General features: G+C 38.9%; 1 protein-coding gene across 22 annotated transcripts in view; it reads left to right on the forward strand.

Moving 5' to 3' along the window:
- The window catches only part of LOC111561429, a 263,855-nt gene that overhangs the window by 36,279 nt on the left and 212,036 nt on the right, over window positions 1-15,540 (forward strand). For 5 of the 22 annotated variants that reach the window (XR_002744064.2, XR_006601019.1, XR_006601038.1 and 2 more), the window contains one exon: window positions 9,368-9,558. The exons of 16 other annotated variants lie outside the window; for them this stretch is intronic. The gene's annotated coding sequence lies outside the window, so the exon portion shown is untranslated. Of the gene's footprint in view, window positions 1-9,367; window positions 9,559-14,027; window positions 14,758-15,540 lie in introns of those variants that run through there. One more of the 22 variants, XR_006601021.1, reaches the window with a different exon arrangement.

A 15,540-nucleotide genomic window follows, 5' to 3' on the forward strand; every position in this document is an offset into this window, starting at 1 on the left:
CCTAAAATTACTTTAAATGAAAAGAAAAACGATAGCATTTCCATTAGCTGGGATGAAAAAGGCTGCATATAGAGCAGATTTTAGAGATGAATTCAGTTGTGGATATCCTAAATTGGAGATATCTATTTTATACACTTATGTATACAAGTGTGGAGTTTGGGAGAGAATTCTGAATGAGATATACATTCAGGAAATGAATTTAAAGCCAGGAGACTGGATAAGCTCATCTAGGGCAGAAATATAAATCAAGAAGAGAAGCAGAGGCAGGAAGGAGCCTTGGGGTACTCTATTATCAGACAGCTTGAGAAAGTAGAGAGAACTCTGACATTATAGTTTCAAGTTTAGTGTTTCCCTTTTATGGAAAACTTTGTGGTGTGCATGCTTGTGTGCATGTGTGTATGCGTGTGTGCATGTGGTGTGTGTGTGTGTGTGTGTGTGTGTGTGTGTGTGTGTGTGTGTGTGGCTTGATAGAGTTCTGTTCCAACCAATAGATAGTTTTAATGGTAGATTTGAACCTCTTTCAGTTATTATGGTCTTTCTCTATTCCTCTGTACTTTATTAATTACAGTAAAAATTTTCAGTGTATCAGTAGGAATGCTCCTCTCTTTTCCTCAATTATTGAACTCTGGTCAATGATTTTACAACCTATTCTTCTAATGCCTGCTACCTCAAGGATTGTGTATGGTAACCTCACTGCTTTGGGAGAAATGAACATGCATTCAGGTAAAAGAGGATGGAGCATCTGCTGTGAGACCACTTTCCTTAATGGAGAAATAAAGACACATTTAGGAGAAATTTTCTCATTATCTTCTTATTTTGTTTTCCTGAAATCATGGCTCTTTTATGGCCAGTCTGTACTCTTGCCATTTTTGTCTTCAACCAAATGTTTTATCTCCTTTGCCACCATCTTCCCATTATCATTGCTTTTAAAAAAATAATTCACTTAGTTAACTGAGTTTAGCTTCATATTTAGGCAAATCACTGTAATTACTTTATATGTTTAGGAATGCAGCCTTGGTTAGAAGGAAATTATAATCCGTAATGCATATGTTAGAAGACAAGAAAAGGTGAAAATCAATGATCTAAATATCCACCTCAGGAAGTTGGAAGAAGGACAGCAAAGTAAACCCAAACAAAGGAAAAAGAAAGATATAATAAAGTTAAAGGCAGAAATTAATGGAATAGAACAAACATACAGTAGAAAAGATCAACGTAAATGAAAGTTGGTCTGTGCCAGAAAGATTGACCAAGAAAAAGAGAGAAGCTACAAATCACCAATATCAGGAATTAAAAATGGGACGTCACTTTGGATCCTATAGACATAAAAAGAATATAAGAGAATATTGTAAAAATGCATTCCCATGAATTAAAAAATAAATGAAATAATATAATTCATAGTAAACACAATGTACCAAACTGACATCTGTTTCTAACATAAGTAGAAATAGAAAATCTGAATAATTCTTTTGCAAATTGCCTATTTATACTCTTTGCTCATATTTCTATTGAGATTTTTGTCTTAAAAAAAATCAACCAATAGAATTTCTTTAAATGCTAATACATTAAGCCTTTGTTATATTCATTGCAAATATTTCCCCGAGTGTTTTTACTTTCATGTTTTATTCATAAAGTATAGAAATTTATATTATACAGTTAAATTTGTTGAACTTTTTTATTATAATTTCTTTTGCTTTTATGCTCAGTCTATCCCTGTATAGTTTCTTCTAGTTTATGATGTTGATGTGTGTGTATTTTTAAATTAATTCTTTAAAACTTGTGGGACTTAGTGTGATGTGTGACACGTGGCAAGGGATCTTTTTCTTCCCCCTGGACTAGTCAGTATTCTTAGTGTCATTTAAAATATAACCATTGATTTTTCCACTGGTTTGTGATGCTTTCTTGACCAAATATTAAAAACTTGTAGGGTCTGTTTCTTTGAAAATTTCTCTCTTCACTCTTCTTTGACGTTATTCTTTGAAATTTTTGGCTTTTCCTTCACACCTTTTTTCAAAAAAAATTCAGAGTAATGTATCATGTTAAAAAAATTCCAGGGAATTTATGTAGGCATTTCATTAAAGCTAAATTGTAATAGCTATAACATATCAAATGGTTAGGGGCACCTGGGTTAAGCGTCCAACTTTGGCTCAGGTCATGATCTCACGGTTTGTGAGTTCAAGCCCTGCATCGGGCTCTGTACTGAGAGCTCAGAACCAGGATCCTGCTTCAGATTCTGTGTCTCCCTCTTTCTCTGCCCCTCCCCTGCTCATGCTCTCTCTCTCTCTCTCTCTCTCTCTCTCTCTCTCTCTCTCTCTCTCAAAAATAAAGAAACATTAACATTTTTTTAAAAGTGGTTAAAGTACATATTTTTGAAAAAAAATTTTTTAATGTTTATTTTTTGAGAGAGAGAGAGAGAGAGAGAGGGACATAGCATGAGAGGGGGAGGGGCAGAGAAAGAGAGGGAGACACAGAATCCGAAGCAGGCTCCAGGCTCTGAGCTGTCAGCACAGAGCCCAACGTGGGGCTCGAACCCACAAGCTGTGAGATCATGACCTGAGTCGAAGTCAGATGCCCAACTGACTGAGCCACCCAGGCGCCCCTAAAGTGCATATTTTGTAATATGACATACATTATCTGTAACATGGGAATAGTGATACTTGACACATTGTTTGGAAAGATGAAATGAAGTGAAAACAGGATGTAAAACACCTTGAATGGTCCTTGACATGTTAGTAGGTGCTCGTTAATTAAAATAACTAAGAATTACTAACTCCCATTATTCTATGCCTCTTAATAAATGATGCCATTTATTACCATTAGTAATAAATTAGTATTTGATGTTTCCGTTCTTATATGTAAAATGTCTCTCCTTTTATGTAAACCTTTTATATCTTTCAACAAAATTCTGATTTTTTTTCATATCAATCACACTCTTTTTGGTTAGTTTTATTCTTAGGTATTTTATAGTTTATACTGTTGTTTTGCATAGACTTGGTTTTTTTCCCATTATATCTTTTTGGTATTGATGCTGTGTAGGCAAGACTTTGAAAGTGTTTATTTATCTTATTTAAATTTATCTGATTATTTGCCAAAAAAAAAAATGTAAGAGCTTTTCAGTTGATTCTCATATGGGCTACAAGTAACGATGGTCTTGTATCCTTATTTCCAGTAGTTAAATTGCTATTTTTGCTCTCAATTTCTTTCCTTAAAAAAATTTTTTTTAATGTTTATTTATTCTTGAGAGAGACAGAGAGACAGAGCATGAGGGGGAAGGGGCAGAGAGAGAGGGAGACACAGTATCCGACACAGGCTCCGGGCTCTGAGCTGTCAGCATAGAGCCCAATGCAGAGTCGAACTCACAGACCACCAGATCATGACCTGAGCCGAAGTTGGACGCTTAAATCGACTGAACCACCCAGGCGCCCCAATTTCTTTCCTTTTCAAATTGAGTTCAGCAGAAGAATGATAGTAGTATATTTTCTTGTTTTGATCTTTATTTTGAATGAGAATGCCTCTATTTTCTTGCTGTAAGTTATTTTGTTGGCTATTAGAGTAATTCCTCTTATGTTAAGAAAGCATTCTTGGGGCACCTCAGTGGCTCAGTCGGTTGAGCATCCGACTTCGGCTCAGGTCACGATCTCGCAGTTGGTGAGTTGGAGCCCCGCCGTCGGGCTCTGTGCTGACAGCTTAGAGCCTGGAGCCTGCTTCAGATTCTGTGTCTCCTTCTCTCTCTGCCCCTCTCCTGATCATGCTCTGTTTCTCTCTGTCTCAAAAATAAATAAAACATTAAAAAAATTTTTTTTTAAAATTTAGCATTCTTCTCTTTCTACTGCACTGGGTATGATTCTCAGGCCATAAACTCAGGTGTGTGAGAAAACTAATTGAAGTAAATTTGTATTTTCAGGCTTCATTCTGCCAGATGGCAAGACCTTAATCTCAATTTAACTGGTGTTACTCCTGTCCTTTTCCAAGGGGTTTACATTGTGCCAGGGTGCACAGGGTGGGGCCTCTGGGGGTGGGAAGCCATCTTATTCCAGCCAGCTTTGAGGCAAGGATCCAAGGGGCTGGGCGAGGAGGAGCTGCAAAGGTTGGGGTTTTCTCTTTTCTCTCTGAGATTGCACTGGGATGTGGTAAAATCAAGGAGTGTTCAGAGAAGTTTTGCTTGCCCTGAGCTCCCTGGTCTTGCCTTGACAGCTTGTCCTCCTGTTATAACATTCATAACTCTGTAGGTGTGGAGTAAGGTCAAAAGTGAGGCATGAAATGAGGCATGGTGGGAATGAGAAGGTGGGTGAGGGTCCAGGCAGCAGTGGGAACAACGTGAGGAAGGAAGAGGGGAGGATGGAACAAAGGAAAGTTCCAGTAGCAAGTAGAAAGAATAGGTCTAGGTCAGCATAAATTGGCTGCTGCTACATCTAAGCAAATTTGCCAGCTAGTTCTACTGAGGGGCTTCCTGTATTTCAGTTAGAAATAATGAAAAAGAAAGCCGGCACAACCCCAAACCCAATATTTTGAAATACAAACACTTATCTTATATTCTGTATTTAAGCATATATAAAGTTTTCATACAAAGGGCAGAAAATTGAGGCAGTTAAAAAATGAGCATGCAAAGAAGATTTTGACCTGTAGCTCTGATTTCGATACAACATAGCTTGGGAGATCAGAGAGAAATGTTGTATTCCGCCACAGTGTGTTTAAACAAGAGAATGTTTTGATTTCCTTGGGAAGACAAGTCTGCACCATGTTCTTCCTGTTCTTTGAAGAATGCAGCAGGCGGGACAGCTGGTTCTGGGGTAACTGTGATCAGCAGTGCAGCCTTCCTTCTCCAGATCACAGGCCGCCATGTAGTTCTGAAGCTGCCTTTTGGGGCTGTTGTTTTTTCACTCTCTGTCTGATTCATTCTGAGTCATGGGGAGCACACTCCCAATGCAATGAGGTGCACTGCAGAGAGGGCTGGCCTGCTCGTTCTGCACCAGTAAATGTCTGCTTGAGTCTTTCTATCAGAAATGGTTGGGAGAGTCACAACACAGGGGAAAGAAAATGGGAGTGTGAGGGTTCTGCCCGGGAGGATTTGAATGAAGAGAAATGGGAGTAACAAAGAGAGTTTTCTGGGGTTTTCCTAGGGACCACATAATGGACTCATGTGCTTGATGGGTAGCTGTATTTCTCTGTGTCATGATTCTCAAGCAACCAAGGTGCCATATCAATAATAGCATTCTCTCCTAATGAAAGGTTCCACTGAAGCATGTCTGGTTCCAGTCGGAGGTTAGGGATGGGGAGGTGACCTCAGTGGCAGAACATTACAAAATGGCAAGTCTCCTTGGTCATCAGTCTTCCCCAAATACATTTACTTGTAGTCTCTCGGTAGGGGATGGAGGGATATCATCCCAGCCCCGCTGGAGGGACATGATTTTCCAGGCTGTGAGAGGCTTCTGTTCACTAAGAATCTGCTGAAGCTGAGCACGGCTTGAAAAATTTAATCTCCGCAAAAGTGGCCCTGTACTCGATGAGAGTTTCTTTTTTTTTTTTTTTTAATTTTTTTTTCAACGTTTTTTATTTATTTTTGGGACAGAGAGAGACAGAGCATGAACGGGGGAGGGGCAGAGAGAGAGGGAGACACAGAATCCGAAACAGGGTCCAGGCTCCGAGCCATCAGCCCAGAGCCCGACGCGGGGCTCGAACTCCCGGACCGCGAGATCGGACCGCGAGATCGTGACCTGGCTGAAGTCGGACGCTTAACCGACTGCGCCACCCAGGCGCCCCAAGAGTTTCTTCCAAGGAGATAGGACAGAGGCATTACTCCTTGAGGATATTAAAAGCTAGAATATAATGGAAGTGTGGTACATTTCTCTCCTTCCTTATTTCTGTTCTTGTTACAATTACTTCAAACAGAAGTATGTTAAATTGAGAAGATGGAGACAATTAGTTAAAAACTCTCTCATTGACCTCTCTTTTGCCTCAAGACGTGAAAATCCAGCGGGTTTGCTGTGGTAGTGCTGCTTCCATTCACCAGAGACAAGAACCATAACACATTAAAATGAGAGAAGGAGGCAATTGGTTGCATTAGTGGCAAAAGCAATTGGAACAAAATGTATTGGTAGTCTGGAAATCATTCCGTGTGTGATTATCTGTGTGCTTTGTATTAAGAAGAAATACTCATAATGGAAGGACATGGGGGATAGCCTTCTTTTCATTGGCACAAGAACTTTTACTTGAGAGTCCTATGGTTCTAAGGCATAAAAAAGCAAATTTGCCCCTGAAACAGTGTAGTGTGCAGTAAAAGTCATTTTCAGCACTTCTTCTGAATTCAGCTCACGTAGCCTTCTCGTAGGCTATAAGGAGGTTCAAGCTGTTCTAAAACAGTCATCACGATCCATTACACTCTGTTCCCTGTAGCTTTTGTTCCCAGTTGCATGTGATACTGTAATTGTGAGAGAAAATTTAAAGTACATGCTGACTTTACATATGGAAGGATTATAGTTTCACTCGTTCAAAGCATTCTCAAATATACCATCAAGAATCTCGTGTGGACAACCCAGGGCGAAGATACCATTTTGAAAGATGATATATCAAATTAATATTCCTTTTATGTTAAGAGAAATACCTTAGGAGAAAAATACCTCTTGAGTTTGTGGCTTCGTATACATATGGGAAACAGAAAATTCAAGCCAATAATTTAAGCCCTAAAGGTTTGCTGCAAATGCCTATATCACTGAACAAAAACATATTGCCTTTTGAAAAATTAACAAAAAAAATTTTTTAAAGTTATCTTTAATTGGAGATTTTATGGATATGATTTCTAATTAATGATAAAGGTATCATATATCATATGTTAAATTATGTTTGAGTGCAATTATTCTCTTTTGGGATGTTGCAGACCTATTTTTGAAAGGCTCAGAAAACAATGAAGAGAAAACACAAACTTTCATACTAGTTTATTCCTTCAAACTCTAGGGAAAACTCAACATTTTCTCCTAAGAACCAATTCCTGCTCCTATGCTCATTATTGTTTCATATTTTCTAGCCATTCTGTCTTCTTTGAAATTCCTCACTCTTTACTTCTCTGTGCTGTTAGCAAGTCCCACTAACTCTTCTCTCATAAAGCTGCTCTCCTCCATAGCATCTCAGAATTTTATGAATTTGAAGGAGGCTCCTGTAATTCAGTTTTTTGAAAACTTCCAAAGTAGCATAAACTTCTCTGCAAATGATACCTAGAAGCCCTCATATTACTCCTGCTGCTACGACTACTACAATGGCAACGACAACGACTACTACTGCTATTATATCTGATTTGATTGAAGCCAGAATGCAAGGGAGGGTCATAGTTCTCTGTCTATTTGGTCCGTACTTACTGGAGTGCTGTTGCCTGCAGAGATGCTTTATTTAATCCCAAGGGATCCTTAGCGTGGAAGAAACAAAGCTTCAAAGGCAAGTGTCTCATCCAAGATCATTAAGCCAGTTAGTGCAGAGCTGGGACTAGAAGTCAAGTTGGAGTTTAGTGCCCTTTAGTACCATTATCCCTACCATCACTGTTACCACCTGATACCTGCCTTATTGCGGTACGTTCTTAGTAGTCTTTCCTCTCTCCTCTTTTACTCCCCCATTTCCATAAGCTATTTTGTGTTCTTTCCTTTGTGCAACAGCCTCTCCATTACCTATAAAATCCAGCCTCAGTCTTTATGGGTTCCTTTCAGGCTCTTTACAGTCCGAGTTTTTTCTTACATTGTTCCCCAGTTCAAAGCCACCATGCTACTCTGGTTGGCTTCTTTTCTGATACTTGAATCACCTCTGAGTCTTCCCTTATACTCTTCCCTCTATCTGGAATGTTGGCTTTCCATCTGTGCTATCCTTCCATGCAAGATCCTTGAAACATGTTCTGACTACACCAGTTCACAGTTTCCCCTTTTGTGTTTTGAAGGAATGTATTCTGTACCTTTTTTTTTTTTTAGCTTTTATATGTCATATGGGTAAGAATATGCATTGTTTCATCAGTAAAAAATATAAGTTTTCCTAGAACATAGACCATGGCTTATTTTGTACATGATACTGACACCATACTGTGAAAACCAGCTGTATTTTGTGAGTGAATTAAATTGGATTGAGGTAACGAAAAGTTATCCTGCTCTTGAACCACAAGGATCCACTGCAGCATTTTGCATGTAGCTGATAATGGTTGCTCCAGCTGACTCTCATCCATTTTCCTTTCCCACCACAAAAAAACTGGATCTAAGATTTTCTATTTGATCATATTCTGTAGCTATGCCATCAGCTGAATCATTAAACAATTCTAATTGAATATAAACAGATGTCAATAACAATTATGTAAATGTTTTATTGCAAATGACTATTTCTACAAGTTTTCAATAAATGTCATACACTTGCATAGTACAATGAATATAATTCATTTTCAGATTAATAAGAATTACACCAAAAGCCATATTGGCTCCTGGAGTAGATGCTGTCTATGTGTCTCTCATATCCAGATAACAGACTAAGGCAGGACTCTGCACCTTATCTGTCTAAATATTTACAATGGGAATTCACATGGCAGGGTTATTTGAAATGAAAAATGGAGTCAGAATTCTGTCTGGTTATTGATTTGACAACGAGGGATAATGTTGCTAATTAGGTTATTGATGTGTTTTTTCAATATACTTTTGTTAATACCTTTTTATTATTATTTTTTAATGTTTATTTATTTTGAAAGAGAAAGGGAGTGGGGGAGGGACAGAAAGAGAGGGAGAGAGAGAGAATCACAAGCAGGCTCTGTGCTGTCAGCGCAGAGCCCTATGCGGGGCTTGATTCCACAGAACCATGAGTTTATGATCTGATGCTTAACTGACTGAGCCAACCCAGGTGTCTCTATTAATACCTTTTTAAAAAAACCTACAAGCTATAGATTTAACTCAATTTATTGAAAGTATGTTAACATTATTGAATATAATTAACAATATCTTAGTTTTCCCAACATGGTAAGAGTGTATTATGCTAAAGAAGATGCCTCTTAATGCAAGAGTAAGAGGTATAACTCATAGGTATTTGATCAGTTTGGGCAAAGCCTTTTTTTTTTTTTTTTTTTTTTGAGAGAGAGAGCGAGCAAGCAGTGTGAGTGGGGGGAGAGGGACAGAAGGAGAGAGAGAGAATCTCAAGCAGTCTCCATGCTCAGCATGGAACCCCATGTGGGGCTCAATACCAGGACCCTGGGATCATGACCTGAGCTGAAATCAGTTGTTTAACTGACTGAGCGACCAAGGCACCCCATTGGCAGAGGTTTTTTAATATATTCCCAGAAATTGAGAAATTGGTATTTCTAATGATGGGTAGCAAATCTCTTCACAATTCAGGATGATTTCCATTTCTTTGCTTTCAACAGAATTGGAGAAGATCTAATTGAGTTGTCAGCTGATGGATCACAGAAATAGTACTTGGAGATATGCTACTGTGTGGTTTTGGCATGTAAAGTGGAAGAAGTTCAAAGAGTTGAGTGACATTTTATAGCAAATTATGCTCCAATACTGTCTATTTATATATATGAATAAAGATTCCCAGAGTTCCCAAAAAACATATTAGAATTGGTACCAAACCCAATCTCATTATAGCAATAAATAATTACCCACCAAAACATGAAATGAAATGAAAAATCCTCATCCATTCAATTAACAAAATAATTTCTAATTTTAAAAATATATTTAAAATTTACAATACATTTATGTTGCTTTTGGTAAAGTATATACTAATAATACTTGTAGTAACAACTTAATCCAGAAGGAAAAATTTTACCTTGAAGGATGAAATGACATCAGTAAAAAATTTCAAGTATGAAGGTATTTTATGTGAAGATATTTTGTGGGGAAGGTGGAATGGAAATACGATTTCAGAGAGAAAAAAGAATGGTATAAAGTTTCTAAGTGTTGAAGATCAACTTGTTTATCTATCTATCTATCTATCTATCTATCTATCTATCTATTTTTTCCAATGGATGGTATTGGGTATCAATAGCTTTGGTATTTTCTTTGAATTACATTATTCCTTTATTTTAAGATGTCAATATTTACAATATGCCAGAAATCAAATCCTTTGAAACTGTTTAAATTTAAAATGATTTAGATGTGAATTAGCGTGTTGTGTGTGACTGGGTACATAGTTTCCCAAATTATTTTACAGGAATGCATAAGTGGGAGCTTGGGAACCGATTCTGTCTGCCTCTCTAGCCTTATCTGATGCTTCTCACTCATTTTTCTCTCTACTTCTGACATATTCTGGTCCTTATTCAGTTCTCTAAATGCTCCCACTTGCTTCTTGCTTGGGAACTTTTCCCTCTTCCCTATCTACTCAGTGGCACCAATCTGCCCCCAGTACTAGCTCAACCACCCTTAACCAAATGATGTCCACTTCCTCCTTCTGAACCAAGCTTCAGTGATAGGTCTTAGGGAAACTTACCAAAGATTACCAAAGTTAGGTTCCCTAGAATGTCCCCTATCCCCATAACACCTTGATCTTTTCCTGTGTATCTCTTATCACAATTATGATTTTAAAATTGATTTAAATCCCATAAGGGAAGGGACCGACTGACTTAATCACTGCTATATCCCCAAGAGAGTCTAGTACGGAAGTGGTGTTAAAGAAAAAATATTCATAACCCTTGTTAAAGATGGTAAGGTAGGCTTTATTCAGTACCAATGCAGTAGGGACCACTTGGGTAGGATTTTGCAGTGGGGAAGAGAGATTGGATTCAACTTCAAATACCCCACAGGCAAGTGGAAATTTATATCCAAGGAATAGTGTGGGAGTCAGTGGATGGAAAATTACTTAGAGGAGACATCAGGGATCAGGGACATTTTGGCTAACCAAAGCTAACAGCATTCTTACTGAAGATGGGCCAGGGTGATGGGACACTGCCTGGGAGATGGTGGAGGTTGATCAGATATCAAGAGTGGGAGGTTCTAGTTAAATTGACTCAGCAGAATTCTTGCTAATACTGGATTTTACAAGGAAGTACACAGATGGGGTGTAGGAGAAGGTTCAGGAACCTGACTCATGTTTGGTCAAGCAAAGAATCTTTGTCATTGGGTGCATAGAAGTGACTCAATATTTGTTGGATAGATGAGTAAACAATGCTGCTTATCCTTCATAGCTGTGTGTGGCCACAGATACTTGCAGAGTATTGTTATTAATTTAAAAAGGAAGGATTTCTTTGTTGATGAAAGATCTCAAGGAAACCTTACTAATAGTTCTGGGAACCAAATGCGATTATATACAGGAAAAGACTTTGGAAGAGTTAAAGTTGGTATTCACATGTTGGCTATTTCACACACACTCTCTGCATCAGGTGGATTCTCTGGGAAACAGTCAACCAAGATGGGCTTAAGCATGCAGGAAATTTGTTGAGAAAATGAGGAGAGGGAGAACAGAAGGAGGTAGGAGAGCTGCAGCCTGTGAAGCAAATTTGATACCTGTGAAGGAGAGGGGGAAGGAAGGAGGATTTGTCAGGGAATCTCAAACTGCAGTGCACTTCTAAGAATGTATCAGCCTTATCAGTGGAGAGTTCTCTAGCCCAAGTCAACTGTTACAGGAGTCTCACATCCACAAGATGGATGGCACCAGTACCCCTGCCATGCACAGTCAAGTCTTGGAACAGTCCAGAGGAAGCATGGCCTTGGTGCAGACATGATGATGGATCCAGAGGGATGCAGCCGGGGCTTTTGGTCCACTCTATTCCTGCCAGCAGGAGATCTGAGTGGTCCATTTTCATGGCCACCACACACACAAATCTGGAGGAGCATAATCTGTGGTATCATTTTCTAATTTGTCTAGCAGGTCATTCTACATAGCACTGGGGGCATGGCTTACATTCTCTGATTTCCAGTTTATAATTCATGGGTGTATTTTCTTTGACAAAGGCTCAACTTATTCTATTAATGCCACTAAGTTTTCTGGCCTACCAGCCAGTTACCATCACTTCCTTGCCTAGTGCAGACAACATGGATCTCCGTTCTTTGTGACCACCAGTCCGTTTACTACCTGCAACTGACAGATTAGTTCTTGGTTATTCCAGTGTTGGGTTAGGAAACAGTAAAAAGCTAATGAGGAATGAAAGCAGGCCTTTAACAAACATACTTTTTTTTTTAACTTTATTTATTTTGTGAGAGAGAGAGAGGAGGGGAGGGGCAGAGAGAGACAGAGACAGAGAGAGACAGAGAGTCCCAAGCAGGCTTTGGCACTGTCAGCACAGAGCCCGAGTTGGGGCTTGAACTCACAAACTGTGAGATCATGACATGAGCCGAAATCAAGAGTTGGTTGGTTAACTGACTTAGCCACCCAGGCGCCTCATAGCTAACAGACTTTCATTGTTGTAAAAGCTCTCTGTGTTAAACGCTTTTAATTTTATAACACACAATGGGAATTCAAAGGGACAGAATATAGAAACATTTATCTATGAAAGCTTTTCCAGTAGCTGATAACTGTTATCTGGCAGTGTTCCTCTTTGGAGAAGTATGGAGACACAGGAAATAATATCTTAGCCCTCAGAAAGGCCAGAGAAGACCAGTTCCTGTCTTCTCCTTAGGGATTCATTTGTCCCCAGTAGTTCTAACTGAACCATCAGTTCTATTTGTCTCGAGAAGAATTTTGTTAATGGTTCTGCTACTCTCCACTGTGAAGTTACCCTTGGAATAATAAGTTTTGAGTATGATCACCATGGTGATGCCATATGGGTCAGTGTGCACTCTTGCATGACCCAGACTTCACAGAACTTGATATTAGGCCTAGCTCTGTAGTCTCTTTTGGAGATACGTAATTATAAGTCAGTCATGTAGAGCACTAATACCAATCATATGAAGGCTTAATACTAAAATACCACTGAGAGATAAAAAAAACTTTCAAATTTGTGCTCTTTCTTTTAAATCTGATGTTCCCTCCTTAGGGAGGTCTGGTTTTGAGTGGCTATATAATTGCATAGTAGTTTTGCTGGGTGTTTTCTTTTTTTTTTTTTCTACTCTCCTGATTTTTTACATTTAACTATGAAAGCCTTTCTGAAGTAGTATTAGTGAGGAAATACAAAAAATATACATTTTCCATATGTGGTAACTACCTATTTTCATTATCAAAGGAATAAAGGGGCAGGATTAGAGAAATGAGTGAAGGGGTTCACAAGGAAACAAAAACTAAAAATACATGCATACATATATAAATGCCTACATTACCTTGCACACACTATGTGTTTTTAAAACCTCTCTTGATTTCTCTCTTGTTTTATGGATTGCCATGGTGACAGGAAGGGGAGAGAATTAGGAAAGAACTAGAATTATGATATTTGAAGCTTATAAAATCCATGTGAACATTTATTTGACCTGGTCATTGACTAATCCCTATTATGTGAAAGATACCCTCTATTGAAAAAGGTCTCCTTGGGGCACCTGGGTGGCTCAGTTGGTTAAGCATCTGACTTCGGCTCAGGTCATGATCTTGTGGTTCTTGGGTTCAAGCCCCACACTGGGCTCTGTGCTGACAGCTCAGAGCCTGGAGCCTGCTTCAGATTCTGTGTCTCCCTCTCTCTCTGCCCCTCCCCCATTCACAGTCTGTCTCTCTCAAAAATGAAACATTAAAAAAATGAAAAAAATAAATAGAAGACAAAGGTCTCCTCCTAGCACCCACCCAGTCTTCCCAGGACTTCAGAGATTGTTGCTGATGGAGAATAGGTTCTTGCATCTGTAACACTTTTTGGTTTTAGCCATACAATATTTGGCAAGAAGAACAAAAGCTATAATATCCTGGGTTTATCTGAGGGTGTTTAATGGTGATAGGCAGGCATTGGAGAAGCACAAATGGAGAAAACCTTTTGGCTGCCCTTTCAGCATGCAGAAAGAACCTGTGCTATGGACACAGAGGGAGGAAGGAGAGGGAGAGACAAAGACAGAGAGAGAGAGAGAGAGAGAGAGGAAGCTCTAACCATCATAGCCACATTAATACTGCAGAGCTGACCAGAGGGAAGCAAAACCTTTCATGCTAATCGCTGTTGATGATTTAATCCTCAGTGACTATGCATGAACAAGTGCATGGACCAAGAGTGATGGCTGTCTGTGACCAGACATGAGTGACTTTGAGGAAAGAAGACATCAATGGCACCATGGAAAAAGAAGGAAGAGGGACAAGGACAATGGGATTCAGTATCCTAGATACTGCTTCCTAGTCACTCTGGTTAAGATAGCTTCCTGAACTGTGCTCTACAGAACACCAGTTCTATGAAACATTGAGATAGGACACACCAAGAAGAGGATTCCATGGCAGATAAATTAGGGAAATGCTACCTACCGTATCCTCCCAGTTGGCAATATGTAATATGTGTTAGTTGTATGAAGTAAAGAAAATATTCTAACTTTATTTAAACCCAGTGTTTCTTAAACCTTTTTGAATATAGAACTTTATTTTTTTTTTGCTCGTTTGGATATTTATTACTAGCATCCCAAGGGAAATATGTCCTGTTGAACAGTATGGAAATGCTGTATTATTAGTTAATGTGTGGAGCCATGAGAACTGGCTTTCAGAACCCAATAAATGGTCTTTTGAGTTCTTGACTATGTACCCAACCCTACATACATATCAAGGTCATCTGGTGGAATTTGAAAAAAAAAATGCCCATTCCCGATCTCACCCCAGATCTAAGTAATCTGAATCCAGGTGATAAGACCTTAGAGTCTGTATTTTAAAAATATTTCCCAGATAATTCTTTTTTTTAAAAATTTTTTTAATGTTTATTTCTGAGACATAGAGCATGAGTTGGGGGGGGGGGGTGGGAAAGAGAGAGAGGGAGACACAGAATCTGAAGCAGGCTCCAGGCTCTGAGCTGTCAGCACAGAGCCTGATGCGAGGCTTGAACTCACAGACTGTGAGATCATGATCTGAGCTGAAGTCGGACGCTCAACCGACTGAGCCACCCAGGCACCCCTCCCAGATAATTCTTATGAGCCAGCCCAGTACTGTTCTATGGATCAGCATTTAGAAACCATTAAATTGTAGAGTTTGGGCTCAGTTGTTCCAATAAAGTTTTTGTTGCCTCTGTGAAGTCCAGACTACATAATCCGTGTAGGTGTAGTGTCATATATACCTAAACTGAATATAGCCTACCTATGTATTAATGTCAAAATTCTGGGGCTCAAAGTAGGCAAAATGTGATTTTTCTCCTTCTGGCATTCTTCTTTAACAAAGCTAATTTTTGTCTAAATGTGTTGTCTTTTATTTTTAACTTGAAGAAAAAATGTTATTGAAGGAATTGAATGAAGGGTTGATAAAGACAGGATAGCATACAAAATAATCTTTTAAGTCTTCAAGATGGAAGGATTTCATCTAGGGAAGTATAGCTCAAACTACCCTTTTAGTATGTTAGTAGGAACGACTCATATCAATGAACATGGAGTGGCATTTAAGTGCGGAGAAACGTGGCATTCTTTATAGGGGAATCTACTCATGCGGTCTGCACCTGAGCATCTTCCATAGATGTCTGCATCATTCTTATGGTTCAGCTTGACCATTTACTTGAAGGTAGTGAAG

The sequence above is a fragment of the Felis catus genome, chromosome A1 (assembly GCF_018350175.1).
Source record: "Felis catus isolate Fca126 chromosome A1, F.catus_Fca126_mat1.0, whole genome shotgun sequence".
Classification (NCBI taxonomy): Eukaryota; Metazoa; Chordata; class Mammalia; order Carnivora; family Felidae; genus Felis; species Felis catus.